The sequence below is a fragment of the Meles meles genome, chromosome 3 (assembly GCF_922984935.1).
Source record: "Meles meles chromosome 3, mMelMel3.1 paternal haplotype, whole genome shotgun sequence".
NCBI lineage: Eukaryota > Metazoa > Chordata > Mammalia > Carnivora > Mustelidae > Meles > Meles meles.
Window position 1 is genome coordinate 117,542,576 of NC_060068.1, and position 27,876 is coordinate 117,570,451.

At 42.5% G+C, this 27,876-nt stretch overlaps 1 protein-coding gene across 2 annotated transcripts in view; it reads left to right on the forward strand.

Annotated features, from left to right (window-relative positions):
- Positions 1 to 4,577: 4,577 nt before the first annotated feature.
- MARCHF3 (membrane associated ring-CH-type finger 3) overlaps positions 4,578 to 27,876 on the forward strand; it is a 140,706-nt gene continuing 117,407 nt past the window's right edge. Inside the window, exons 1-2 of one of the 2 annotated variants that reach the window (XM_045998792.1) lie at positions 4,578 to 4,772; positions 13,297 to 13,351. The gene's annotated coding sequence lies outside the window, so the exon portion shown is untranslated. The remainder of the gene's footprint in view (positions 4,773 to 13,296; positions 13,352 to 27,876) is intronic. The other variant, XM_045998791.1, reaches the window with a different exon arrangement.

The window sequence follows — 27,876 nt, forward strand, 5'->3', positions numbered from 1 at the left end:
CAGGAAAACAGGCAATGCTAGTTTAAAAAAAAAATTACTAAAGGAGGCTTCTGACTTTTAAGTCCACTGCAGGATATGAATCCTAGAAAGGTCCTTCCAAGAAGATAGCAACTCTGAGGAAGAAGAGACAGTAGCAACGTAAGAGGGTGACTGTTGGCATCAAGTGAGCAATTCGATGAAACGACATGGAACAGTGAAGGACACAGGGTGAGTGCTCAGTAAACTTTAGGAATTGTCATTGGCAGGTGGCCCACTATGAGCGCAGCCCTGTGCTAAGTTACAGAAAGCTTCTCAGCTGAGATTCATAAAAAACCAATGAGGAAAACTCAACACTCTTCATCCCCACTCCATTTGGCTCAGAGAAGCTCAGCACCTCATCCACGGTCTCAAACTTAGGAAGGAATGGAAAGAAAATCCAACTTTCAGTCTTTCGTGTTTCTAGAGCCCATATTCTCTGTCCTATTTCTTAGAACACTCTACTGTTCTAAGGGTTGGGAGTCTATTTTTCCTCCCTTGAATATATGACCCTCTCTTTCCAAATTCCTTAGTGTTATTTATTCTGTTATGAAGTTTTAAAATTGAGAGTATTTTTAAATCTCTTCTAGTGGCCCTTTGACCAATGTGTGTAGTTTTATCTATCATTTTCCCAAGACCATGTTAGTCTTTCATCAGACTTGTACTCACAGTGACATTTTTAAGAAGTTCAGTGTAGTTTTTCTTCCAGGGCACATGTGAGGAAATCCCATGTTTTTGTAGAATGGAGGCTTCCCTTTCTCATGCATTTCTGCGAACACATTTTTACTTGGTTGGACCTGTGGCAGTAACACTCACAGGGGGTGCCTGGGGGCACTGTCACTTAAAGCATGAGACATCACTGTTTTGTGGGTGGTAGCACCCTGGCTACAGACATTGTGCCAGAGCAATCCCTGTTACAAAACATCTCCTAGTTGTGGTGTACAAACTAACACCATACTTGAGTTTGCAAAATCGCCTACATGATATTTTGTCCTCTACATGCCAATTAATATTCCAAAAAGCCTTATCATGAGTTATCTCTCCTCTCTGTGAGATTAATCGGAAGTATTGTTGCAGTTTCATAGTTGGGAAACTCAGGTATGGGAAGGTTAATGGCTTGCCCATAGTCTTAGAATGAACCTACAGCATAGCGGGTATTAGAATCTGCTGCTTCTGATTGCATTTCCTTGCTAAGGTGCTTTAGCTCAGCCTGTTCAAATTCTGAATAATTTTCAAAGTGAATACATGTTGAGAGAGGTAGTGGAAATGGAAAAAGAGGAGAAAAACACCATTAACTTATGCAAAGCTTCCAGAAACATTTGGTAATCAAAGAACAAGGATTGTGAGGGCTCTTTTTCCTCACTTCCATTTAAAGAATGAAAGGACCATAATCCAATGAGATTAAAATGAATAGAAATTCCAAGTGTAGAGAGGAATTGTTCTGTCCACACTCTTTTCCTATATCAACATCATTTTGTTCTTTTCAACAGTGACTACTGCTATAAATGTCATGCATTTACAGTGCTTTGTAACCACTGTCACCGCGTTCCCCCTTAAGCAGCTAAACAGAGTAGGCCAGTACTGCTACTGTGGTTTTATGGCAAGGAAGCAAGAGTAAATGGAGGTTAAGTGATTGTCAGCAGCACCTGGAGCTCAGATTAGAACCCACCGCTCCTATCAGTCACACCCTTTGGAAATTTAGAAGGTTCCAAAATATTGTTTCAGTGTCAGAGATGGGTGACAGTGCCTGAAGGCAAATTTGCTCATCACCCACACCACCACCACACACCACCCATACCACCAGCCCTGCTTCCCAGGTCTCATGTCAGTCTTTTCATTCCCAAGCCATTCCATAAACTTTCTCATCCCTTTGAAGAAAAGAAATTTTCTTCAGGGAAACAGGTTAGTACTAAAAAGAGGTGACTTCTGTGCCCAGATTTCCATAGTTTTCTGTTTGTTTCATACAGATAGGACTATAATGAGTTCTTACACAAGTAACAGATCTCCTTTTCTCTTGTAAAATATGGAGATGGCTGAAACTCAAGAGATCAGTGGGAGAACGACAACCAAAGGAATAAATCTGTGCCAGAGTGATAAACTTTTGTCAAATACCAATTAAAACAGAAGACGGTAATGAAAATGTGAATGAGTCTAGACGTGCTCTTACATGTTATCCATTCTATAAAAGAAAATGAGACCAATTACTTGTCTAAGAACCCATGGACAATCACGTCTGTATGAAACAAACAGACGGAAAACCTTGGAAATCAGGAAACAGAAGTTTCTCATCTAGTTCTAACTTACTTCATAAAAAGAAATTTCCTATTTCCTTTTTTCATCATCTAACAAATACTATAGCAAGTACAGTCAACAGCCGATGTTTGGCTCCTATTACCAAGGTGATTTCTAAAATAATCACTAGCATCTGTGAAAAACCTTTACAGGGTGTTATGATAAACACTGTTGGCCAACTATCCAGGAGTGGAGGGAAAAAAGGATCCAAGGAAAGACATTTTTCCCCATGATCCTCCCACCCCAACCTAGGCAGAGACCTGGTTTGTCCATTCAGGTGATCTACAGCTAATTTCTTGTGGGCAAATGCCATTCTCTCAAGACACAAAGCAGCATGGTAAGCAACTGTTTAAACTGAATGCAATGGGCTCCCTTGTCTGTACATGTCTTTTGATCCACTAAATGAAGAGGGGTTTAAATACATGCAATTTGTGCATCACAAGTCAATTTTCAGGGCATACTAAGGACTGTCCAGACCCTGATTTTCTTGCCTGACAGCCTGCCTTATGGACCTTTCCCCACTGAGATGGAGAGCTGAGGAAGCCGCCACTTGAAACTGAAAGTAGGCCCAAGCTCACCTCTGAGTTGTAGCCTTCCCTGCTGGAGGGGCCATTTCACTCCTTTTCAGCTATAGCCCTTTTGCCTTCCTTCTTGCCAGGGACTCTCATCAGAAATTGCTCGTGAGAGCTAAGGAGGTCCTTAGGATGTCCTTAGGAGGGCCAAGCTGCCACTGAAATAACACCTGTAAAAGTCCGTGGTCCTTCACACATTAGAAACTGAAACCTTCAGTACTTCTGAATCTGAGGGAGCCAACGCTCAGTGAGGATATGTGTTGGGGCACCAGAAAGCCTGACCCGTTTCCTGCCTTGCTGAATTTACTAACATGGTGCCGACTTAAGGAAGGCGTAGTTCCAGGTACAACAGAGGCCGCTATGCACCCAAAGCTACTGTCTGGAGCCTGCTAACATTCTAGGCCTCAACCTGAAAGCAACACCCAACCCTTTGCTTTTTGGCTTGTTATACCCACAGCTCCGTATGTGTGTATGCTGTGGCCAAGGTCCGGGCGTAAAAACAGGCTAAATAAAGAGCCTATCCGCCCACAAAAGGAGCAGCAGTGGCGCGGCCGGCCAAAGCCCACAGGGCCTTCTTCAGCCGCAACTGGCCTAGGGAGCTCAGGCTCCTCCAGTGCTCGCCGCTAGGGAGGTCCCTGAGCTCCGTGCAAAGACTTCGGAAGGGGCAGGGGCCGTGAGCTTGCACCGTGGGATCCACGTGGCTCGCTCCGAGGCGTTCCCGGCCCGCGAGGAGGAGCGTTCCGGGCCCTCTGGCGGACCTCAGAGAGAGCAGCAGGAGGAGCCGCGCTGCGGCTGCCCCCGCCACCGGGTAGACCGACCCCAGGTAGGGTCTGGGGGGCTCCGCTGCCGTCTAGCGCCCGAGCCTCCTTTTCGCCCTCCCGCCCCGGTTCTGCCAAGTGACTCAGGCGCTATGGGTTGGGAAGAGAGCCTAGGCGCTTGGTCAGGTTCCCTGTTGCTGGCGATAAGAAAGCAGGGCTGAGGAGGGGACGTGTAAGAACTTTCCAGGAGGTCCGCAGAGTCCGAGTTTCATTTCGGAGAGAACCACCAAACCGCATCCAGAACCTCTTCCAGACAGCCCGGAGCTCCCAGTTTTGGGCCCGGGCCTCCGGCTGTGACTGGGTGATGCGGCCCGGGACTCACCCTCTTTAGGTCTCGGTTTCTTCCGAGTGTTGGGGTTCCCTCGGGGCCAAGTTCGGCGCCTCCAGCGGACGCCAGGTGTGGGCGTAGTCGACCCGGAGTCTGTCCGCGCTGCGGCTGGGCTTCTCCCTCCACAGCTTGCCGATACGCCGCGACCCCTAGGGGTCTGGGTGGCCCCAAGCCTCTCTCAGCCAGGATCTCTTGGGGCCGCCACTTCCCTCCCAATACACCCGAATCCCCGCGCAGCTACCCCCACAGCGCCAGTCCGCAGCCCAGGATGCCCACCGCAACCAACTTCTCTGCCGCCGGCGCGTCTCCAGGCCAGCCCTCGGCAGCGACGGATTGGACGGCGGCGGCGGGGCGGAGCCGGGCGCTCGGCCCAGCCGGCGGCCGCCCGGATTCCTGAAGTCACTGCGATTGGCTGCAGGCTCCGCCAGTCACAGGTTAAAGGCGCCCCGCCCCGGCGGGGCCGACCCAGGGGCTGGCTCCGCCTCTCCCGCCGCGCGGCCCCGCCTCCCTCCCGAGCCCGGTAGCCTGAGCCCCGCGGTCCGCCTCATTCGCTGAGCAGGTCCATGAATTGTCAACGCGTTCCGGGCGGCCGCTGAGCCGGGGCGCCCGCCGGGCTTGTCGTGCTCTCTCGGAGGTGCCCGCCCGAACCAATGTGCAGGGTTCTCTAGAACGAGAGCAGTCGGGGCAACTTGGGATTCAGGACCCGCAGCAGGGGCGTCGGTTTGCGATCTGGACTCAGCGAGGAGGGTGAGTGGCCGCGCGCAAGGCGAGCGGCTCCTTTGGCGCTGTTCGGCAAGCCGGGGGCACTGGACGGGTCGGTGCGTCCGTCCGAGCGTGGCCGCTGTGGGGAGGTCAGGGCCAGGCGGAATTTCCTCCTTGCCGGTGTCCCCACTCCCGAACTTGTTTCAGAGCGTCGCAACTCGGTCCGGGACGCGGCTCCGCGTTCTCACCAACTTGGCATGTTATAATTGCCATCATTAGAGGGGGGCCTCGGGACGCGTCCCCTGGCCCTCTGCGGCGGCGACACCCGCGCTGGGGGCGGCCTCCGTGCCCAGTCGTGTACGGACAGCAGTTCCTACATGGCTTGAGGACCGGTTTCTGGAAAATTTACCCGCGCCGGAGACGGTGCTGCGACCCGGCGGAGGTGTCTGAGCCGTAGCCTGAGCCAGCGACCATCGTCTTCGAGGTGGATGTTTAGCGGTCAGAGAACTTAAGTGACCAGCTAGGTTCTGTAGCCGGGGCTTCAGTGCTTTACAGTTACTGAAGGGCATTGTCAGCACGGATATTAAACTTTGTAAAGTAATTACTTTCTATTAGCACTTGTATCCACATCCCTCATGAGCTTCTTGGACCTGTATATCACCTGCAAGGTGTGTCCGAAGGACTTCATTAGGACCAGGGGGAGCTGCTGTCTGTCCCAGTGCAGGAAGCCCTGGAGAATCCTAGGCTAGACCCTGAAAGGGACCACCAGGCTGGCCGGTTGGTGTTCAAGTGATGAAGTTGTGACAGGAACTGACAACACAGGATTCAAGGTTAAACCTGACACTTTGTCTGTGACCAGTCTGGGATATTTTTCCTCTCTTTGTCATAATGATAAGGGGTCAAAGCAGCTGGCTTTTCTGAGGGCAGTTACATACATGTAGTTTATATTATGTGTGGACCCAATATAATTAAATATAATATTTTCTTATAATTTTTATTGGATGTGAATAAGAGCTTATTGAACGTCCTAGAGACTTGGGTACACAATTTGGGAATGTTTTCATCTTTGAAAATATGAGAATTCAAAGATATGACTATTCATGCTTTATGCATATGTAGATGTGCATGTGTGTGCGTGTGTGTGTATAAAATTGATTGGTGTATAAGATAGAAATATATGGAGGGGGAAACAGCCTTGAACTTGTTCTGGTTGGAGAGACAGACCCTCCGATCTATGGGGTGTATGATGAGCGTGTGTGTATGCATGTCTGAATCTGCCTGGTCTGTCTAGGTCAGTGTATATGTCCATGAACTTTACGAGCACTTAGTTCAATACCACTCTGGTGCAGATTCTGAGTTCCTGTTTTACAGCCCAGCAGCCGCCAGCCAGCCCATCTGTTAAAACATAACATGTACACTTGAGTCACTTCAGTTGGAGCACTAGGGTGGAGCATGGGCAGGGGGGCGACCCTTAGTAGGAACAACATGCTACAAACAAAGACTGCCTCTCAAGTTCTATTTTCATTCAGTATTCTGCCTAAACTTGTGATTTTGGTGAGAAAGAGAGTATTTGATTCTCAGGAATGGCAAACTACGTTTCGTGAAATAATTATACCCATGGTTTGGGGAAAGGGAGTCTATAAGAGAAAAAAATAAAATTCCTCTAGGAAAGAAATGTGGTCCTTGTCACATTACCATGCAACACTGGTTTACTGCTTTGCAGTAGCATGTATATCAGAAACTGTTTTCTTTTGCTTCTTAAGAGAGTGCATTAAAACCGAATTGTTTTGTACCCCCCCCCCAAAAATCCTAAATAGAAGTAAACAGAGCTTTATTGCAGGGGCTATTTAATCTACTAGAGTTGAGACTGCCTTAGTAATTCTAATGAAACATGTTTTTAGGAATTTATAACCTGGATATAAATTCACATTCAGCCTAATCACTAGCTGCAGTGGTTCACAATTTATAGTTTAAGAAATAATAAAAAAACCTTTATTACAAAAATTCTGATGACTAAAAGGGTATGGGGAGGAGTATAACAGCTTAATAAGTTCCTGCAGCCAAGTGACTGATACTTAAAAATACTATAAATTCCTTTAATAACATAATTACTTGTGGTGACAAAATAAAGGCAATATTTTTGAGAAGCATAGTTGATATTTTTCCCAATAATTTTATGCTCATAATTACATTTTAATAATGGTGTTTATTATTTATTATATGTGGGCAGAATAAACTGGAATGGTTCTCAAGAACTCATCACAAGAAGTATTGTTTTCATTTTTATGGTACTTAAAACATTTTGGGGAAACTATGCCTTTCCCTAATCTGTGAGTGTCTTTAAATTTCTGATGGACTAAAAGACAAAATAATTCTCCTGTCTTGATATGGATCATTGGAATCAACTGTGTTGGTCCTTAGAAATTCAGTTTGTGGGAATGCCTGGGTGGCTCAGTGGGTAAGCCGCTGCCTTCGGCTCAGGTCATGATCTGAGGGTCCTGGGATCGAGTCCCGCATCGGGCTCTCTGCTTGGCAGGAAGCCTGCTTCCCCCTCTCTCTGTGCCTGCCTCTCTGCCTACTTGTGATCTCTGTCTGTCAAATAAATAAATAAAATCTTAAAAAAAAAAAAAAAGAAATTCAGTTTGTGGGCTGGATTCTGTTCTCTTGGTTTTGATTCAGGAGTCTGGGGTGGGGTTTAGTAATCTGTACTTTGAACAGGCATCCCCCAAGTGATTCTGATGCTAGGGATCCCTTCACCATATTTTAAGAAACATTGAAATGGTATTTACAGTATAAAAGAATGATCATATTCTGTGGGTTAATTTAACAAGTAATTTGTCTGGTATTTCCAAGTGGCATTTACCAGCCTTGTGAAATTTATAGGTGACACTCTAACACTCTGTCCTCAACAATGGCACACTTCTGTGTTCAGAAGTGTTTTTGGAATCCTCAGCTATCCCTATTCCAGGTTAGCCCCAATTCTAAGGAAGTCTGTCTGGTGGCGCCAGGTACTTTGAGACCTCTCCCCAGTCTTAGTCCTTCCATTGTTTATTCCAAGTCCAGTGGGTTTCTGGGATGCTCTGAGGTGACTTTGCCAGTCATAACTCATATGGTTGGACATTTCTCCCTGGAGAATAGAAGAATCTTAGTCCTCAGGAGCCCCCTTTGACTCCAAAGCCATTCCAGGCTTAGAGATTAGAACCTCAGCAGGACTAGTACAGATTTACCCAAGATCAAGGATCTCCTTGAGAAGCTGTAGCTGATTTGCCTCTTGGTCAGAAAAGTGTCCTGGGCCAACTATCCCAAGATCTAGGTGGTCCCATTTTCTGCAACTCATCTTAGAAGTATTTTGAGCTGTCCAATTAATTGGGTAGATGGACCTTTCAGCATCATGGAGAGATGGGTTGAAAATTGATTGCTTCTTCTCTATTTAAATCAGTGGGAATTTGGACTTATTAATTATTGCCTGTCAGTTTTTATTTGCAGTTGGATACTGACATTCGGGGTCTATTTTCCCATGTCAGACTGGCATAATTCTCAATTTAAAATTTCTCGATAAGGTTTTAACAAAAAAGGATCTATCAGAAGAAGTTGTTCCCATTTCCTCTTTCTACCATCTGTGTTCTTAAAAAAACCTAATGACTTCTCAGAGGTCAGAAGTGTCTGGAATATTTACTTACCTGATGACAAAAAGACGTGGAGAGGCTGGGACACTGAACTTGGATTGTTCCAGGCCACTGGATCATTACTGGGACTTTCATGGAGCAATTTCTGTTGTAAGGAGCACTTGGCAGGCATGTTTATAGGTCACTTATCTTAACAATCCTTTGAGTACAATGATTCTTTTCCTACTTTGTTACAGATGAGCAAACAGCAGCCACAAAAGAACGATGATATTGAGGTCCTGTCTTTCACATTCAAAGATAACACCAATAACTGAGAAATTGGCCTTGCATTTGAATTATCTTTATTTAGCATCCTGGTGACATGATAGAATTATGCTTAGTCATTCATATCATCTATAATTTCTTTACCTCTTTCTTCAAATTTATTTTTATATTAAATGTGACCTTCAATAGTTTTCTTTATAAAGTTTACCCCCATATATGATCATTGGTTCAATGACCCTAACCTTAACCAACCAGGCTTGACCCAGAATGGCAAATAATTTGCTAACGGTCACAGAGCACAATGGCAGGAAAGCCTATATGTAGAATTCTTTGGACTCATATTTTAGACCTGTACCATGTTGCCTATTGAATCCTATTATGCCGCTAGTAATGTTTCTATAATGGCAGAATAGAGTTGTTTATATTTCATTTGCCCAGATTCTGCATGATGAATGGACCTAGAAAATTTTAAAAGCCTAACGTATAATCATAGCCCCTGACTGTACAATGGGATTTGTGTGCCTACTTAAAAAACTATGGTAGAATGCTACTTTTCTTGAAACTGGGCCATGGGTCACTGCAAGTTTCTAAGCAACAATTTTTTTTTTGGCCATGGCATAGTCTTGACAAAATTCTTTGGTCAAAGGAATTTGACAAAGGCTTTTCTTTTCTAGTTTTCTACCCTTCTTTCTCCACCCCTATTTTCACAGCAAAATCTACCTATAAAATATTTACTTTTCAAGTCAGTCTACTCCTTTAACATCTCCTAACACTAAAATTTTAGCCATTTTGACTAATTTTCCTCCAACATGCCCTTAATCAGGCTTCTACCTTCACTTCATAGTATTTGGGGCCTAGTCACATCCTCTAATATGGAACAGTCACTGAGCTCTAGAAGTTTTACCCTAGCTTGAGCTTTGTGGATTTTACTACAATAACAATAAGAAGAAAAAGAAAAGGAGAAGACTATCAAAGTCATGTTGAGAAGTGTGTCATATTAGGTATTCCAAGCTTATAGTTTCCATGGGAAATTTAAGATCCAGATGAATGAAGTGACAGATGCACTCGTCTGTGGCCTTGCAGACACTCTTTAGATACAAGCTGAGAAATATAACTGAAGACAGAATCCCTGGTTACAGAAGAAAAACAAATGTTAAGCTCTGAGAAAGGAACTGACAAAACGTGAAGGCTTGGGGTTGGATGGGTTGGGGAGAGTGGTGGAAAAGAAGCACCTCCAGTTAAATCCCAGACAGAGTGGTAAGAAATTTATAGAGATGCTGATGGTTTGGGGTTTCTTGGGGGCATTGGATTCTGTTTTCATTGTCTTCACAACCCGCTCGCCCTGCTTGCTTTAAATAATTTATTATAGCAGCAGGCCTTCCTCTGGTTAGTTTCCTTTTTTATAACTTTCCCCTTCTTATCTCTGAGTCTAATCAGAGGCATATATAATCATGTGGCTGCTCTAGAGTACTTAGGAAAATCCATGATCAATATTGCTACATTATAAATCCAGGCCATTGTGTTCTATTTTGCAATGTTTTCTTCCCTGTTATATTAACTGAGTATCTATGTTTTAAACAATATTTTATGAATCTTTGCACAGTGAGACTATGGGCTTATTCTTTTTGGCTGAAAGTATCTTTGGAGTGATCCATCATCAGAACACCATTGATCTAATGATGTGTTTATTGCTCACTATTGTAGCACTGGCAAGAAACCCAGTATGGTTCTAAAAATTTGATTAAAAAGAAATCAAGTTTTTGCAAGGCGTAGCCATCCGATTATGTTAGCAGCTGCCAAGTATATTTTATGCTAAAATATACAGACATATTTCAAGTGAGCAAAATGTGATCTTTTCAAAAGCTTTTAAAACTTTTTGCTATGAGATAAGTAGAACAAGAAGATGCCTCATAATTAGAAAAACTTAAGTGCACTCCCCATCTCAGCCAAAGGTAAGATATAGTATTTTTTCTGGTTATATCCTTAGGCACTAAAATGGATAGATTTATCTGTTTCATTGACAGTAATAAAAACAGTGATGTTGGGGCACCTGGGTGGCTCGGTTAGTTAAGCCTCTGCCTTCGGCTCAGGTCATGATCCCAGGTTTCTGGGATCGAGCCCTGCATTGGGCTTTCTGCTCAGAGAGGACCCTGCTTGTGTGCTCTTTATTTCTGACAAATAAATAAGTAAGATCTTTAAAAAAAAAAAAAAACAGTGGTGATAAGAACTAGCTCCTAGTCTTTGGACAATTTTCCAGGTAACCAATAGAAATCAAAATTAATGAACAAACAGTAACTGAGTACCTATCATAGGTAGTACTTCTTTTCTACTTAAATAACTCCAAATGCAGTTCAAGTATTAGCGCCTTTGGGAAGTTTTCCATGTCTCTCTTTGGGCTGGTTGTACACTGTCCAGCAGAACCATCTCTTATAACCCCACCCCCTCCTGACTGGGAGCCCCTGGAGGGCAGGGCCCATACCTCTCATCTTGGAGCTTCTCAAGAAAGGGTATGTGAGAAATAGTTGCTAGGTGCACTAGAGGCTACAAAGAATTACAGGGGAACCCTTGCAAGACCTTCAAAGGATGTGCACAAGGATACTCACCACCAGCTGAAATGGTAGTTGATTGATAACTGAATCCTAGTGGCAGACTTCGGGCTCTAGCCCCTGTCTCGGGGCTTCATGTTATTGTCATCCATTCCTGATATTTCATCTTCATAGTTCCCCTCTACTCCATTCCTGCCTTGCCTCCTCTTGTGATGTCTTCAGAAATGTCTCCAACTCCACCTGCTCCTCCATTATTCTGGCCATGTCCCCTGATTCCCTTTTTTGTTCTCTTACTCCTTGTATCCTATCTTGAATAGGCATCTAACTCATGGGCCCCACTTTGAGGCTTGGGGCAGCCTGAGTTGCATATCTTTGGACGTCTCAAATGTACTGGTTTCTTTGGCCATCCAGGGCAGCCAACTGGCTAGTTTTGACTGTGGGAGGTTGGGAGGTGGGGGCCATGAAGGAACAAGATGGTTGCTGGGCCGACAGGCCTTGGATAACCAAAACTGAGCATAATATGGAAACTTGACATTTGAGAGTGATGCTTTAAAAATAATAAAATAAAATAAATAAAAATTTAAAAAAGATTTTTAATTTCAAAGATGAACTTTTATAATATTTTTCATCTCTAAATCTTTCGTTCAAGAAGCATACATACAGTTGTGTACGTGATGTCATCTGATGGCTTAGGTAAGTTCTCACCTCAGTTCTTCCTCTGAGTGGCTAACTGAGCTTCTGCATAGACCATGTGTCCAGGTAGAGTTTATGAGCAGCCAAACTAAGCATAATTGCCTGAGGTCAGGGCCTTTAGGATGGTCCTTTTATGTTAGATCTTAACCTACTTCAAATGACTGCAAGAGATCAAGGACCCCTATTTTCTGTCTCATGTGGAAGATTAAGCCTCAGTGAACATAGGTGCTTTCTTCTAGTACCTGCCAAGAAAATATCATTAGAAAACTGAGTGATTACATCTAAAAGTTATTTAGATGTTCAAGGCAACAGAGAAGATGAGCAATCCTAGATGAGGTCATGGACTCACTGGTTTCTTTTGGATCATGCAAGTGAGGAGCACTTGCCCCTGCCTGTCCCAAGGCTTCTGCTTTCATCTGGACGCTGGGAGCTGGGAAGATGTGAGGGGGGTCCACCAGCTGGGAGGCAGACGTCTGTGGAGCCCATTTCCATCCCTGCGACCAGTGGAGGTTCTACCTGTGCTGCTTTTCTTTGGCATTTTCTCAGATCCGCATTTTAGCATCCCATACAGCAAATCTTCCTTTTCCACTCTGTGAATATGTTACATACACTGAGGTTCTCACAGCCAGGAAGTTCTCAGCCTTAAGATTCCCTGATTTGAACTTTTCTCCTTCGTGTAGTCCTACCCCCACTCATGTTTTCCTCTCTTTAACATTCTCTTTCCCTTCCTTTCAGGTAAGAACTCTAGAATCGATGTTCCCACTAATCTTTTCCCTACAGGAGTTAGTCATATTTTTTACCATTTCAAAAGACTTTCCTAGAGCATGCCAGTGTATTTTTCCAATGCTAAAGAGAAGATCCCAGTAACACACTCTAAACACAGCACAGATGGAATTAGCCTCACAAAACCTCAGTTTTTTACCAACCAGTGACACCCTCCCCCCTTACATAATCACTCTTACTGCCCCCTGCTCACTTTTTATATCATTAGGAAACAAATCACAAGCCTCTGCTAGCAAGAGACATACATATTCATACAACCAAGGAGATGAAGCTTTCTACAAAAACCCCAACAGGTATACATTGAATAGGGAAAAGAGCAGGGTCCCCCTGATATCTTTACAGCATCTTTTGCTGATAAATTCATTATCTGTTCTATTTCTCTTTTGAGGCTGGGTCATTCATTGCCTTCTAGCTAACGTCAACCATTGTCACTTTTTCCTTTCCCTTCAGCACTCTGGCCAGTGAGTTTCAGGTAGCTCTCCTTCATTTATTTACTTAATTTTTATTTTTTGGTGTTTCAGATGGTTTAGTCTGGTTTACCTACTTATGTTGCATTGTTTCTAACCACTGTAGATATTTTTCTACCACTTTCCAGCCCTTGACAGCATCTCACAATTAGACACCATCCTTACATTGAATGCATTTCCATTTTCGCAGATCAGTAATGAAGATGTTAAGTGGAGTCCTGATAGTGACCCTTTCAAGAGCTAAGGTACCATTTGCTATTCTGTCTTAATTATGGTCTCTTAGCAATTTTTCACCAGTTATAATGTCTACCCCATTTGATAAGTAATGTTTCTCAAATACTGTACAAAATTATGAAATCTATGTGCTTTATAATTTCTGCTCTCCCTTAATGGGCTAAATTTATAATTCCATAATTTTCTTATAGGAAAAATACTTATTAGACTGGAATAGCTAATTTGGTTTCAAGCCATACTGCTTTTTGCTTATTGTGATACATTAGATATTTATGCGATCTTCTATTTTACCTCATTCCCCACCCCCACCAGCAACTCTGCCAGCAGTAATCACACTCCGACCTTTCCCTCTACGGTCAGTTAGCAGCTATGCTCTTTTGGTAAGATGGATATTTTATTTTACTGGTCCCTAATATTTTCAACTTTAAAATAACTCTACATAGCTGAAACAAAAATAGCCAAATGTCCTATTATGCTATTGATATTTCCCCCTTCCTTTCTAGGCAGGTCTATCTCCTGATTATAAATCATAATATTGCATCTCTTCTCTAGAGTGCTTCTTCCCCTTAATCCTCTTGTCTCAGTGGAGTGTGAGGCTGCTCCTTCTTCCTTGGTATCTGATCTGTGCCTGGGATGTGTGCTAGTCGTACGAGGTCCCTAATGAAATTCTTGTAATTGGGTCAGGGCTCAGAATTAGAAGCCTTATGGAACATAAGCCCAGTGAGGAGCATAAGCTCACTTTGGTCTTCAGGGAAAAACATATAAACTAGGCAGGTTGGAAGGTGAAAGTCAAAGCTTTTAAACAGATAAAGTCAGAGGTAGACTATGTGGTACCAGCTACTTAGACCAAAGCATCATCTTCCTGTTGTTATTTCTGGGGTGTTTTCCCCTCGAGATTTTCCAGGTGACTATCCCAGTGTTATAAATTAAAATGCTATATTACCCCACATCCAGAATTTTGGAGCTCGCTGAGCCAGATTCGGAAGTCCTCATTCCATTCCTAGAGCTTCCCAGGGACAAAGAAACAAGTGATATTTCCAAATGGAAATGCGCCAAATGTGGTCCACGTCTGCATGCAACACAAGACACCAACTCACATTGACCTACACCATAAGGAAGTGTGTTATCTCATGTGAGTCGGGCAGACAGCAGGATGAGTTGGTTTAGTGGCACAATTACATCATCAAGGATATGGGTTCCTTTTATCTCTCTTCCATCGTCATCCTTAGGGACCACTTCACTCTAACACTGGTTCTTATCTTCTTGGCAAAATGGCTGCAGTTGCTCAGATGTCACTCATCGACATGACAATATCTAGAGCACAGAAAATGGACCACCCTCTCCCAGGGTCTCCTTTTGAAGGAGATTAAATAGTACTAAGAAAAGTCTGAGAAGACCTGTCTTCTTATCTCATTGATCGGAACAGTATCACATGCTCCATCTCTAAACCGGCCACGAGCAAGACGTTCTCCGTCATTGCTTGAGGGAAGGGAGAGGTGAATTTGAACAAAATTAGGATTCTGTTCAAATTCACCTCTCCCTTAGGATTCTGGGGGCGCCTGGGTGGCTCAGTGGGTTAAAGCCTCCGCCTTTGGCTTGGGTCGTGGTCCCAGGGTCCTGGGATCGGGCCCGCGTCGGGCTCTCTGCTCAGCGGGGAGCCTGCTTCCCTTCCTCTCTCTCTGCCTGCCTCTCTGCCTGCTTGTGATCTCTGTCCGTCAAATAAATAAATAAAATCTAAAAAAAAAAAAAATTAGGATTCTGTTAGTAAAAGGAGTGTGTGTTAGGAGTGAGGGGATAATAGATGTTGGCAATAAATGTAACTGTCTACTATACATCATGACTTGGAAAGTAACTCTGAAATTCCCTGTATGACTACTGTGTAGCTGGTAGGTACCATTGAAATGCTATACATTTCTGGACACAAAATGGCTAGGCTAGGTTGACAGGGAGAGCAAAGCCACAATGCAGACTAATTTAGGCCAGAGAAATCGAGCCAAGATCAATAATTATTGTGATTAGAATCACAATAAACCCTAATGAATTCAAATGTACTAATTTATGTCCATTTGTACTCAATAAGTATATGATCTTTACTGAATAAAAAAGATTAAAACAATTTGCCGATTTCTCAATTCTGTATTTTGGACATATTATTTTGCAGTATTTGTCCACTTGAATGTAAACATTTTTTATTAACCTTATTTACATATCATAGCATTAACAACAATGATAATTACCAATGATTATAACTGGCCATGATTTATCACGTGCCCTTTTATAAATTAGGAATTCAGCATCCAAGAGGAGCTAGTCATTTGCTGAGCTTACTTAGCTACTGAGTGGTTAAGCTAGGATTTAGACTTAGGTTCATCTGCCGGGGTGAAGGTTCATCACCTTCCCTCCTCCGCATGACTTCTCTTTACCTCGGAAGACTGTCCCAAGACTACCCTTGCCTGCATGCTGGGCCCCTGCCCATATCTGTGACCTCATTACTTAGCCCTTTGCCCTCACTAGTTTTCCAACCACATAAGCTGGTCTCATTCTCACCTGTGACCCTCTGCAGCTGCTGCGCCCTCTGCTTGGATCACACATCCTCATCTCCTGTGGCTCCATTCTTTCCCTTCAGGGCTCCCCTTCACAGTCCCCTCCCAGGACCATCCCATCTGATCTACTGAGGGGAACCTTCCCTCATCCTCTGTCTCTGCTCCATTTTCCTTTTTCCTCTATGGTATTAGCCATAATCTTGTATAACTTACCTGCCTGTCTACTTGTTTTTATTTGTTCCTTCTAGAATATAAAGTTCCATAAGGACAGAGACCCTGGCTGTACTTGTAAAATGAATGAAAAAAATCAAGTGACTAAGTTAAGGGAGTTATTTAGACATTTTGACCTCTGATAATCCACAGGCTGCCTTTTTCTCCATACGAGGACTAAAGGAGGATGACAGTTGCCATTGAGCTGAGTACATGCACTTTAGATTTTTCTCCTATAAAATCTGGGAACTGAACAAAACCTACTTTTCTTTGTCTCTCTGAGGACAAAATAAGAGATAGGTATCAGAATTCTTTGGGGAAAAGGGAGACGTGCCATAGTAGTATTACATAAAGGTTTTAAGAGAGCTTGGTAGAAGAAGAAAATTTGAGTAATATTCTTAGCTACAGTTTTTATACTGATTATAGTTTTAAGGCTGCCAGCTCCTTTAATGTTAGGCACAAACCCTTAAAAACTGAAGGTAGACATATAAAGCTTAATTGTAAATTGGAAGAATTATAATTGCATGATAATTTGCAGTGGCAAATTTACTTAAACAAAATTGTTTTCTCTGCTTACACATAATTTTTCATTTGAACTCATGTAGCTACCAAAATAATTTATTCCTAGAACTGTGTTCTTAATTATTCTGAAGTAATTATGAAGGTGCAAATTGAAAAATAGCTTTACCTCCCATGTTAATTTGGAAGGGATTGACAGAAGTGAAGCAGTGCCTTCCCGAAGTCCCTTCTCTCTGGCTCTCAGCTCAGGACCTTCTCAACTAAAATATGTGCTTGTGTATTTTCCTTGCCCTGTTGTTCTGGGGGCTGCTGTGTCATTTGCTAAATACATTGTGAACCATTGTTTTCTGAGGCTTCCAGTGTGACTTTACCACTCAACCAAATAAATCACCATTTCCCCCTTTGACAGGAACTTGACACGCCCCTCTGATCTGCTCACCTTTTCCAGATCTTTCCCCAGGTGACCTCGCCAACCATGGCATCTCTCTCTGTGTAGGATATCAGTCTAAACCCGCTGGGCTCTGTTTTCTGCCTTCTCGGCTTCCTGCTATCACTAAAACCTGTTAGAGTAGTTACTATGAAATATACTTTGCAGCTAAACTCCCTGTATCAGACTTCCAGAAGCAGATCGAAATTTTATGGCGAGTAGAAATACATCTATATTTGACAGTAATTTTTAATAGTTCTTCCAGACTGTCTTTATGTTTTGCATCAGAGACAAGTCAGAAAAAACTGAAGGGGGAAGAAAGGAAAGAGGATATTTTGATGTTGTTCACATGGTGCTTTTCCCCTGTGTGTCCTGGAGAGGACCCCTTTCTTCCTCACTTCATAACCTGGGTAGATTTGGGTGTGTCGTTGGGTAAGAGCCCATCAGGACCCAGTTGACAAGCAGATGAGTAATCAAAGGACTGGGTCAACATATTATTTTTATTTAAAATAGGCGGGTGCATGGTCTACATAAACTCTTGAGAGACTGTCTTTGACGGTAGTTTTCATATACAGTAGATTGGCCTTTTATGACTTGACAAAGGCTTTGTTTCTTTCTTTCTCTTTTTTTTCTGCTTTCTAAGCCGTGTGGGTGGGAAACAGCATGAGGTTATAGAAAATGTATAGCAAAAGCAGTAGCAATGAGAACGAATCCATAATGGGTACACACATATTGCTGGAATACTTCCCAAGTACTTGGGAGGGGGGTGACAATGAAGCTTCTTTGGCAGAGGCAAAGTAGAACATGTGCTTTTCCATGTGTGAACACACTGTGCTGTGAAAGGTCCTTTATGATTCACAAAAGCAGCTGCTTTCGAGCTGGCGTAGCCACAGAGTTTATAAGACTCACTGAAATCGGTGTACTGCAGACTCCCGGCATCTGTTTTGGAGATTGGGTTAAGTTTTGGGAGTTTGCTTATTCACAAGTGACGTGGAATAAGTACTCTTCACTGGAGTGTTAGATGCTTTGTTCATTTCTTTAGGGTTGTTAGCAAGACTTAAAATTGTGAACAGTCATCTGTTAGGTTACCTGCATCCATACAGGCATAAATTTGTAGAGATGGCTCTCTCTTTAATTTTGAAAACTATGGGTGGCAGTTCTATTTTGCCTAGTAAATCCACTTTCCTGAGTTACTGGTCAGACATATTTTGTTTTATTGGAAGGCTTCCTTGCTAGATATTCTTAATATTATTATACATTTTGTTTTGGTGACTTTTTAGTTTTGACTGTAGTTTTACCTAATAAATCCTGTGGTTTTGTCTTTTGTATCTTCTATTCCATTTTCTGAATGCTGGCTTCTGTCTACTCTTTTATTAGACCTAATAAGTTATTTTCATTATTCTTAAGATTTCAAACCCCAGTAACACCAGCAGTATTGTTTCCTATCACTTTTAATAAGATCCATTTGTTTCCAGTTCTTGGAACAAGATAAGTAACTAGGGCATGATTCTTTTACTTTTTGATAGTTTTCAGTTTATTGGATACTGACAGAATGTAGCATTTGCACAGTTTGCTTAAAAAAAAAAAGGTGATAGCTTTGTTTTTAACATGTCACAACTATTATGTTTCTAAATGACAAAGCAGAAAAGATTACCACCAAATAAGATTAATGTGGCTATCTTGAACTGGAAGTCATTTGAAATGTTTCATGGCTACACTTTGTGCTAAATATAAAAATAATTGTGTTTCCCATGTGTGAGCATCAAAAGCCCCAGTTGGAAAATCACATGGTATAGCAAGTAGGTCACTATTGATGGTAGAACATGAGACAGGAAATGTCACAGCTAAGATTAGAGGCCCAAGCAATATGTCTCGCCATGCTTGCTGCATTGTTCATTCTGAGTGGAAGGACTCAACAGGGTATAACTAACTTTAGCCCAATTTGAAAGTATTAGCAAGGATAGCTTTTTAATCTGTCATTCCCATTTGTTTCTAGATAACTCACTTACCCAGTTGGGCAAAATAATTGAACTGCTTGGATGCGCACATTGGCAGACCTCTGAATACCAACAGAAATGGCAGCCTTTACATTCTAAAAGGATAAATGGGAGGCAAAGGCAATACTCAGCTATACAAAATTGTGGCTACAGATTTACCTGGTGTTTGAAATCACGAACTAGGAGTGAGCAACTAGTTGAAAATGAATTCTCTTAAACTCTCATTTATCTTCATATTCGAAGGTGAGGTGGTGGGGGATGTGGGGGAGCATTTTTCGGAAATCCAGTTACCTTTCCTCTTCTTTTTTGAGCAATAGGAGGAAGATTTATTATTTATACGGGAATTTCCACCACAGAGTATGCCTAATTTGCATACATTTGCATATTCTAATGTTTAAATAAAAGGCTGGGAAGGAAAATAGCGCTCTCCTGCATCTGCCCCCATGGGAAACCATACCTTATTTGGGGGAGTGGGGTGAGGCGGGGAGCCCTCCAAGGCAGAGCCTCAGATTCAGAGAGATGCCATCTCCTCATGCTACATTAGGCAGTTGAACACAAGCCCAGAGAGCCGGCAGTTATTTGGAGGAGTAGGTGAAGCATGCGGAGATGATTGAATTTGAATCTGACGCTCAAGTGCTGAGTATTCCTTCACTTCTAGCACTGAGCCCTTCCCAGAAGTAGCCTGGCTTATGGAGTCCATGTATTCCGTGTGCAAAGTCTCAGACGCCTTGAATCTCAGGGGCCTTGCTAGGCTCCTGTTTTCAAAGGTCATTAATGCAGATTTAAACCCTCCACTTTGAACGAGGATTATTTCAATGCAGGTTATAATTTTCAAGAGGGAAGGTGAGTGGTGTGGAGGCTCGGTGGAGTAAGTGTTTTTTTTGTTGTTTTTTTATATATATATATATTTTTTTTTATTTATCTGACAGAGAGAAATCACAACTAGGCAGAGAGGCAGGCAGAGAGAGAGGAGGAAGCAGGCTCCCTGTGGAGCAGAGAGCCCGATGTGGGGCTCGATCCCAGGACCCTGGGATCATGACCTGAGCTGAAGGCAGAGGCTTTAACCCACTGAGCCACCCAGGTGCCCCTGGAGTAAGTGTTTTGACAGTTACTCTTTTTTCCTTCTCCAGCTTAAATACAGAGCCTCGATTTTTATACCTGATCTAGGAATAGAATGCTGGGAAAGGGCTTGGAAGCACAGCTCTTGGAGAAATCTCTCTGGAATGAAAATTCTGGGAATGGTTTCCATTTGGCAGTAAGAGGTATTGGCTTCTGATGGGAGAAAACACAAGCGATGTGTCAGTTGAGATTGGTTGTGCCATTGTGTGTCCCTGTCACAAGCTAGCTGCTTGTGAGCTATAGAGCGAGTTCATTCTCTAGACCTCTCTTGGAGAATGTCCATTGACAGGGGATGGTGGGAACATCCTGGAAGATATTTTGAAGTGCATAAAATAGATTTTTGCTTTGGAAACCTTTGGAAAGGATCCCTTTTCTAGTTTTAAAAATACACGAATAACTAATAAATATTTACAACTTCAGGTGCCTTGTGGAGCTCTTTACCATCTTATGAAATTGGTTATCTAATTTTAGTTTCTGCTATCAGATTTCTCTTTGATGTCAGCATAAATGGCCACATGGCCAGGCCCCCCAATCTCCTTGCACCCCAGTTGGAACCCTGAGCCCAGTTCTGTCCCACCTCTGACTAAAGGTAGATGTAGAGCAAGGCACCAGTCTCCTTTCAGGAAAAGGAATGGAAAACTGGATTATTTCTGTGGACTCGTTCCAGTTTTAACACTGTATGATTCTATTCATCTTTCAAGCTTGTTTATTTTTCCTTTCTATAGTGAGCAAGATATAAAACTGTCTGGTTGGTAACTTTTAATTGTAAGGAGAATACTCACCAGGTGACTAGCTGGCTGCTTAAATCCCTATTTTGTCTGTTTCTTTTATCTGTGTTGTATACAAGAGCTTAAATAAAATGTGTCTGATCACAAATTCCAAGCAAGAGTAACCAGTAGGTTTCATACTTCAGTGCCAGAAGAAGCAACTTGGAGGGTGGGAGGGATTGGGAGTGGTAGGTTGTGGAGTTCTGGTTTCGTAAGAAAATAAAGAGACAGAATCCAGGAGGTTCCTGGATGGCTCAGTCTGGTTAAGCAAAGGTCATGGTCCCTGGGGGTCCTGGGATCCAGCCCCACTGAGCCCCGTGTCGGGCTCCCTGCTTGGCAGGGAGTCTGCTTCTTCTTTTCCCTCTGCCCCTGCCCTCGTCCCCTCCCCACTTGTGCTTTCTCTCCCTCAAATAAAAATAAAAAATAAAAATCTAAAAAAAAAAAAAAAGAGAGAGAGAGAGAGATTGGGAGAGGGAATCCAGAATGCAAACCTATAGCAGGAATCCAGTAGCATTCACACACTTAATTACCTCTGTCTCTTTGTATGGGAAATACACCATCAGTGCTTATAAACCAGTGTTCAAGGAGGTAGCACAAATAAAAACTTCATTTGGGGGCACCTGGGTGCCTTAGTCAGTTAAGCAACTGTCTTCGACTCAGGTCATGATCCCAGGGTGCTGGGATCAAGCCCCCTAATGGGGCTCCTTGCTCAGCGGGGAACCCGCTTCTCCCCCTGCCTGCTCTGCTTGCTTCTTCCCCTGCTTGTTCTTTCTCTCTGACAAATAAGTAAATAAAATCTTAAATAAATAATAATAATAATTAAAACTTCATATGTAAGAGCCAACTTGTCACTTTCCAAAAAGCTCAATGAAAAGGGTATTATAATTTTAATGAAGAGACAAATAATCCTGTGTTCTCTCTAGTGTCTCTGATGATAATGTTGGTGGAAACTCCAAAATACAGAGAGCCAACGTGGACTGCATTATTTTTGTTGTCTTTTTGTTAATGAAACTTTTTCTCCAACAAAAGAGAAATGCCTCCCTTTCCTCAAACACAGACATGACCAATCAAGCTAATTTCCTAAGGGTAAATCATCCTTAGCTTTTGTGAAGGACTCTGGTTTTGACAGGTTGACCTCTGAAAGGAATTGGGGGCTTGGAATCTCCTGCTTAGGAGTTCTTGATGAACAGGAGAGAGCTAGTTTTTGTGGAGGAAATTTGAATGGACAGATTTGGGAGATACTCTTTTGGGGCTGTCTTTATTTTAAAAACCTTCGTATCTTGTTTTAAGTTAGTATCTTAGGAGATTTTGCTTATAGATAACCAGATCTTGCTGTTGTATAAATAATTTCTCCTAGATGTGTATGACTGTCCTTTCAGATTCTTGAAAGAGGCTTTGGCCCTTGGATTGGGTTGTCTCTTCCCACTGCCCAGCGTAGTTTGTTACTGCTGGTTGCAGTCAATCACACTGACTTCCCAAGCTCCTGCACCTCACTATGGGAAATGGAGGAAACCAGGCTCAAAGAAAATAATTCAGGTGATAAAAGACTCTAAATTTAGAAAACTTTTCCCTTCCACATAACGGAATACAATTTGTTTCTTCTTCCCACACCAAACAGAGCTGTCCAGAACAAATATGAAAACACATGACCCTGTCCCATCCCTCCCACTTGCAGCTGTCAAGGCTTCCAAGGGAAATTTGTGTGTGTTGAATAATTTTGCTTTGCAACACATCATAATCACATGTTTCAATGTTTATTGAGGCTGAAAATTGCCAGTCCATTTGAGGGGTGTGTAAATGTAGGCTAATGGGGAGATAGAGACTTGTCAACCTTACCCAGTTCTTCTGGATGGTTTCAACCAGACTCTCTTCTAGGTGGCAGCAGGAGAAAATTCACACAGATGACCTGCCTTCAGTCCTCATTCACTGGGTTTTTGGATGGAGGGTTTCCTTTGGAACTGCCAGGAAACATAACTTTGGGAATTATCCAGGAGTTCTTTGAGCACTCAAACAAAGACAGCCAGTGCCCTTCTAGCAGAAATTCCATTAATTTTTAATTTTTGAGTTGGAAATGGCACTAGAGATTATCCACATCGGGTTTCCGAAGTGGAGATAGTAAGATAAACCATTGGAGCATGGGAAGAAACTACTAGAATTTCTATTCATTTTTTCTACCCCCCCCAAATAAGAAAAATTAAGTTTTAGTAGTCTATGAATTGACATTTGCACCCTCCCCTGTTCTTTAGGTCCGAAGGCCCTATGTTCTAAGGGAGGGGTAGGTTCCCCGTAGCAGGCAGCAGTTGGTCTCTTCAACTTGTCTATAGCATGTTGCTTTTTATGTGTACACTGTTGGGTTGGATTAATTTGCATAATATTATTAGTTTCAACTAAACTAGCCCTAAACAACAACAACAACAACTACAACAACAAACACAACGCAAGTAGCTTAAAAAGATTCTGGTAAAAACAAAAGCAAAGTATGAATTTGAAGGGATCACTAATTGTGCAAGCAAGAACAAAGGAACAGTTTGAAAATGGAGTTGATTCTGTTCTAGGATAAGCCCTTTGTTAGCCAAGATAGGAGTTAAAAAACGATAACCATACAATCAGTTCCAATGGGAAGTTAGCCCCCAACTTCAAAACCCTCAAGAGGATGAAATGAAATAAAGATTTACATGTACTGTCATTAAGAATGAACATATATTAGAAGGAAGTGAATACTTCGCCTTGAAAGTTTTCCTAATGATAATATGAAAGTGCCACAATTAGAAAAAGATGAAGGTAAACCCTGCACTTTTTAACCAGTGTTTAAATTTACCTACTGACCTTTATAAAATGATAGTCAATTAAATGGTGCTCTGAAGTCTGTTTTGAAGTTTTTACTTATATGCAAAAGCAAAAAAGCCACATATATTTATAAACACTTCTTCTTCCTCCTGATAGAAGACCAGGTAAGATACTATGCTGAAAACTATTTAAAATGAGTTTCTTGGGGCACCTGGATGGCTCACTTGTTAAACCTCTGCCTTCAGCTCAGGTCATGGTCCAGGGTCCTGGGTTGGAGCCTCAGGTTGTGTCTGGCTCCCTGCTCAATGGGAAGTCTGCTTCTCCCTCTGCCCTTCTCCACCCCTTCCCACCCCCCCCCCCCCAATAATAAATAGAATCTTTTTTTTTAAAAGGAGCTTCTCAGGGCGCCTGGGTGGCTCAGTCATTAAGCAGCTGCCTTCAGCTCAGGGTCATGATCCCAGGGTTCTGGGATCTAGGCTTGCATTAGGCTCCCTGCTCAGCACTCTCCCTGCTTGTGTGCTCGCTCTTGGCTGTGTCTCTCTGTCAAATAAATAAAATCTTTAAAATAAATAAATAAATAACTTTAAAATTTTTAAAAAAGGAGCTTCTCTATCACAAAGTGCTGCAAGAGTATTACTGAAGCTATGACTCTAATCTCGAGGAAACAAATACTCTAGTAGGACAGGTTATGGAGGGCAGAAGACCTGTTTTGCATTTGTAAGATGTTTGATCTAGCCTAGTGTATTTATTCCTTTCTGCTTCACCAGTGAAATACATTAAGTGCTCAGGGTTTTTTTTTGTTGTGGTGGTGGTGGTGGTTTTTTGTTTGGTTTGGTTTGGTTTGGTTTTTTAGTTTTGTTTTGCTTTTTGGTGAGCTACCACTGGATGAGATTCATTCACAATCTTTATGAAAATGTCTTGTGAGAAAAACCAAGTAGTGTTTCCTCTTGAGAAGCAGCTGTTTCTTAGAAAAGGAGTCCAAGGTGAGGTTTCAAGAGATAAATTCATTCACTGCATCATTCATAAGCAAGCTAATCCAGCCAAGACATTGAAGCTGGAGGTATGCAAAATGCTACAGGAGGAGACTTCATAATTAATTTTATAAAAAACAAACCTGTAATATACAGTGTCGTTGAAGCAATACAATATTTTGTATTAAGTTGAGAAGGGACCATGAAGCTCTTTTGTACCTAACAGAGGTTTGCTGGTTATCTTATTGAAAAATAATTGAGTTGTCAAACTTAGAGATAAGTTACATTCATTTTTCTTTTTATAAAAAAGGAAGGGTTCCATATTTTGTTAACCATTTCTGTGATAATAAGCATCTTCAGTAGTATGCTACCTAGAGGCCATTATTTTAAAACACGAAGCATAACTAATTTGTCCTTTCAAGATAAAGGTGTCATTTTAAGAATAAGGAAGAAAGTAACTGAATTTTAAAGAAACTTTTAGCATAGAGGAAATACTGTGGAAAACTGTTTGGAAATGTTTACATTGTGATCTTTAAATTTTTTATTTCTTTACTTCTTCTTATTATTATTATTTGCTTAAAACTGTGACAACTACTACAACCCAACTGCATAGAATAAACTGAACCTGGGATTAGACATTCAAATTAACATATCACAAATAATTAATCTACTTTTCAAACATGAAGCATATTTCCCTATGTTGTTCTTGATAAAATAATGATTGTTTAGTAAGGTGGTATATACTCTTAGATAGATTTAAAGAAAATATATTTAAAGGAAGTGAAGTATTATTGTTTTCGTATTTACTTATTCTTTTGTGATTCTGATGCTTGTTTAATAACGTACCTAATATAATACATCGTACATATCTAGCACACAAGTGTGGTGTCCCTGCTCAAAGGTATTTTGGTATTGGGATTCATGATCCCATAATTTTGAAGACTACTGCCCTTGACTCTTTAGTTAAAGAGTCAAGTTTCTTAAATCTTTAAATCTGGGGGGCAGGGAATAGCCACAGAGTCTTTGAGACAATCAAAGATATGTACCCTCTTGGGGAAAAATTATACATACAAGCTGCCAAATAAAATTTTGTCCAGAATTCAGGGCGATCACATGCCTACCGAAGAGCTGTTGTCACAGACTCTAATAAAGCCCCTGGGTGAGGACAAGAATGCCCTAAGGAGGTATGTGACTTATTCGGGTGCACAATGGCATAATCTGATCTTTCAATCAAGAGCTGCTGAGCGTGCAAGTCATTACAGGCTTCAGCCTGGCTGCTAAGGGTGCAACTCTAGCTGGGCCCCCAGGGAATCCACAAGTTCAGTGGGGACTCCAGTGTGCAACATACAATCACAATAGCATTCGCATTTAGGAGAAACTTGTGTATTTGACTGACATTAAATGACATCAGTTGTGTGAGAGCATTTTGCTAAACTCTACAGGAAACGCAGAGATGGGTAAGGGGACACTTGTAGATAACCAAGTGCCAATTACTTGCTCCAGCTTTCAGCACTTTTTCTAATGCACCTTTTATGTGGCTGAGCCTCCTGATGCTCCTCTTTGGGGTCTGCAAGCTCTGATTCCTTTATGCACTAAATGAAAATGTCCAAGTAAAGGGAGGTGAGGCAGCAGGTCATCCTCCTTCCTATTTCTAAGCAACCAAAGCTCGCTCTTTGGGTTTATGTGCACGAGCATGCAGTTCTTTGCCTGTGGAATACAGAACTGAACTCTTAGATAAATCGGCAAATGGAAGAAAACAGGGAGTAATAAAGGAGGTATGGAATTTTATAAGCTTCATGATCCCTTTCCCCAACGGCCTGAATCTATGTAATGAGGTAGTAGAACAAATTCCTGCTGAGTCTGGATTTATATATAAAAAAAGGAATGATAGGAATAAAGTAAATGCAATTTTTTTTTTCTGCCCAGGTCGTTAGTTGATAATATTTTTGAAGGTGGTACAGAGTTTTTTCCCTACAAATATTGGTCTCTTTGTAGGGACTAAAAATAAACAGAGCAGCCCCGGGAAATAGACAAGCATTATTGATCTGTGTCAGGGCCATTTCTACTTTAATGTTTGCAAAAGGCACAGCCCAGTTTTGCAAACCTATTTATAGAGAACAGGTCCTTCGTTGCCATATATAGATGATAAAAACAAGGTGGATTGTCAGGTAACTTTGGTTTTTGTTAGGAAATGGGACCAGGAGGGATCTCCTTCAGAATGAGTGAAGAGGGCTGTTCGCATGTGTTCCTGGGGAACAAAGAAAAGAACGGTGGGATGCAGTATCTGTGCCCACGTTGCCCAGGGACGTGCTTCTGGCCCGAGTGCCGCCTTCAGCTGGTGTTTACCTCTCAGTTGCCCCAGCCTCCCTCCCCCTGTGCTGGGAGCAGGGCGGAAAACAAACAGGACGCCTCCAAGACCCCTTCTGCCCTTCCGTCCCTGTGGAGAGCTCGAGCTCCCCATTGGTACTGACCATGCTTGCGTGCCCATGTGTGTGGGCTTCTGTGTCCGTGGGCACGTACCCACACCTGCAATGTTTTCCTGGGATCCTCTCTGCATTTGGTTCTCCATTTACTTTTTCTTTTAACTCTTAAAATATTTTGCCCTCCACTCATTTCCTACCAGCGTCTTGTACTCCTCTAATACCCCCAAACCCCAATTTCTCTAGTTTCCTTCCATCCTTGGGCTCCACTCTGCTCTTTTCTTACAACCATCAGTTCAATTCAATAAGCGTTTAGTGCATGCTGAGCACCTGCGAGGTTCTGGGGCTGAAGAGACAAACAAGACAGAATCTCTGTCCTCGGGCTGCTCAGTCCAAGGGGACTTGTGGTCTGTGCTTTACCCTCTTGCCTCTACTCCAGTTATCGATCACTCCCTCCAGGCAGTTTCCTGCCAGCATCCTCCAGTGTAGTAAGAGCTAGGCGTCGGTTCAGAAGACATTAATTCCCCTCTCTAAGGTCTGATTTATGAAAGGAAGTGAGCTCGTAGCAAGGGGCTCACATACCCCAACATGAGAAAAGAGAAGGGCTTGGATTCTGTGTGTTAAAAATCTCAAAGGGATGCTAATGGGCCTGACCACCTTCGACACGCTTAGAAGTGATGTTGTCTCACCTGTGGGCATGGTTGTCCAGGCTCTGGGGAATGGCCTGTTGACAGTTCCTGCTCTGCTATGGTGGTCTTCCTGCTAGCGCAGCACGG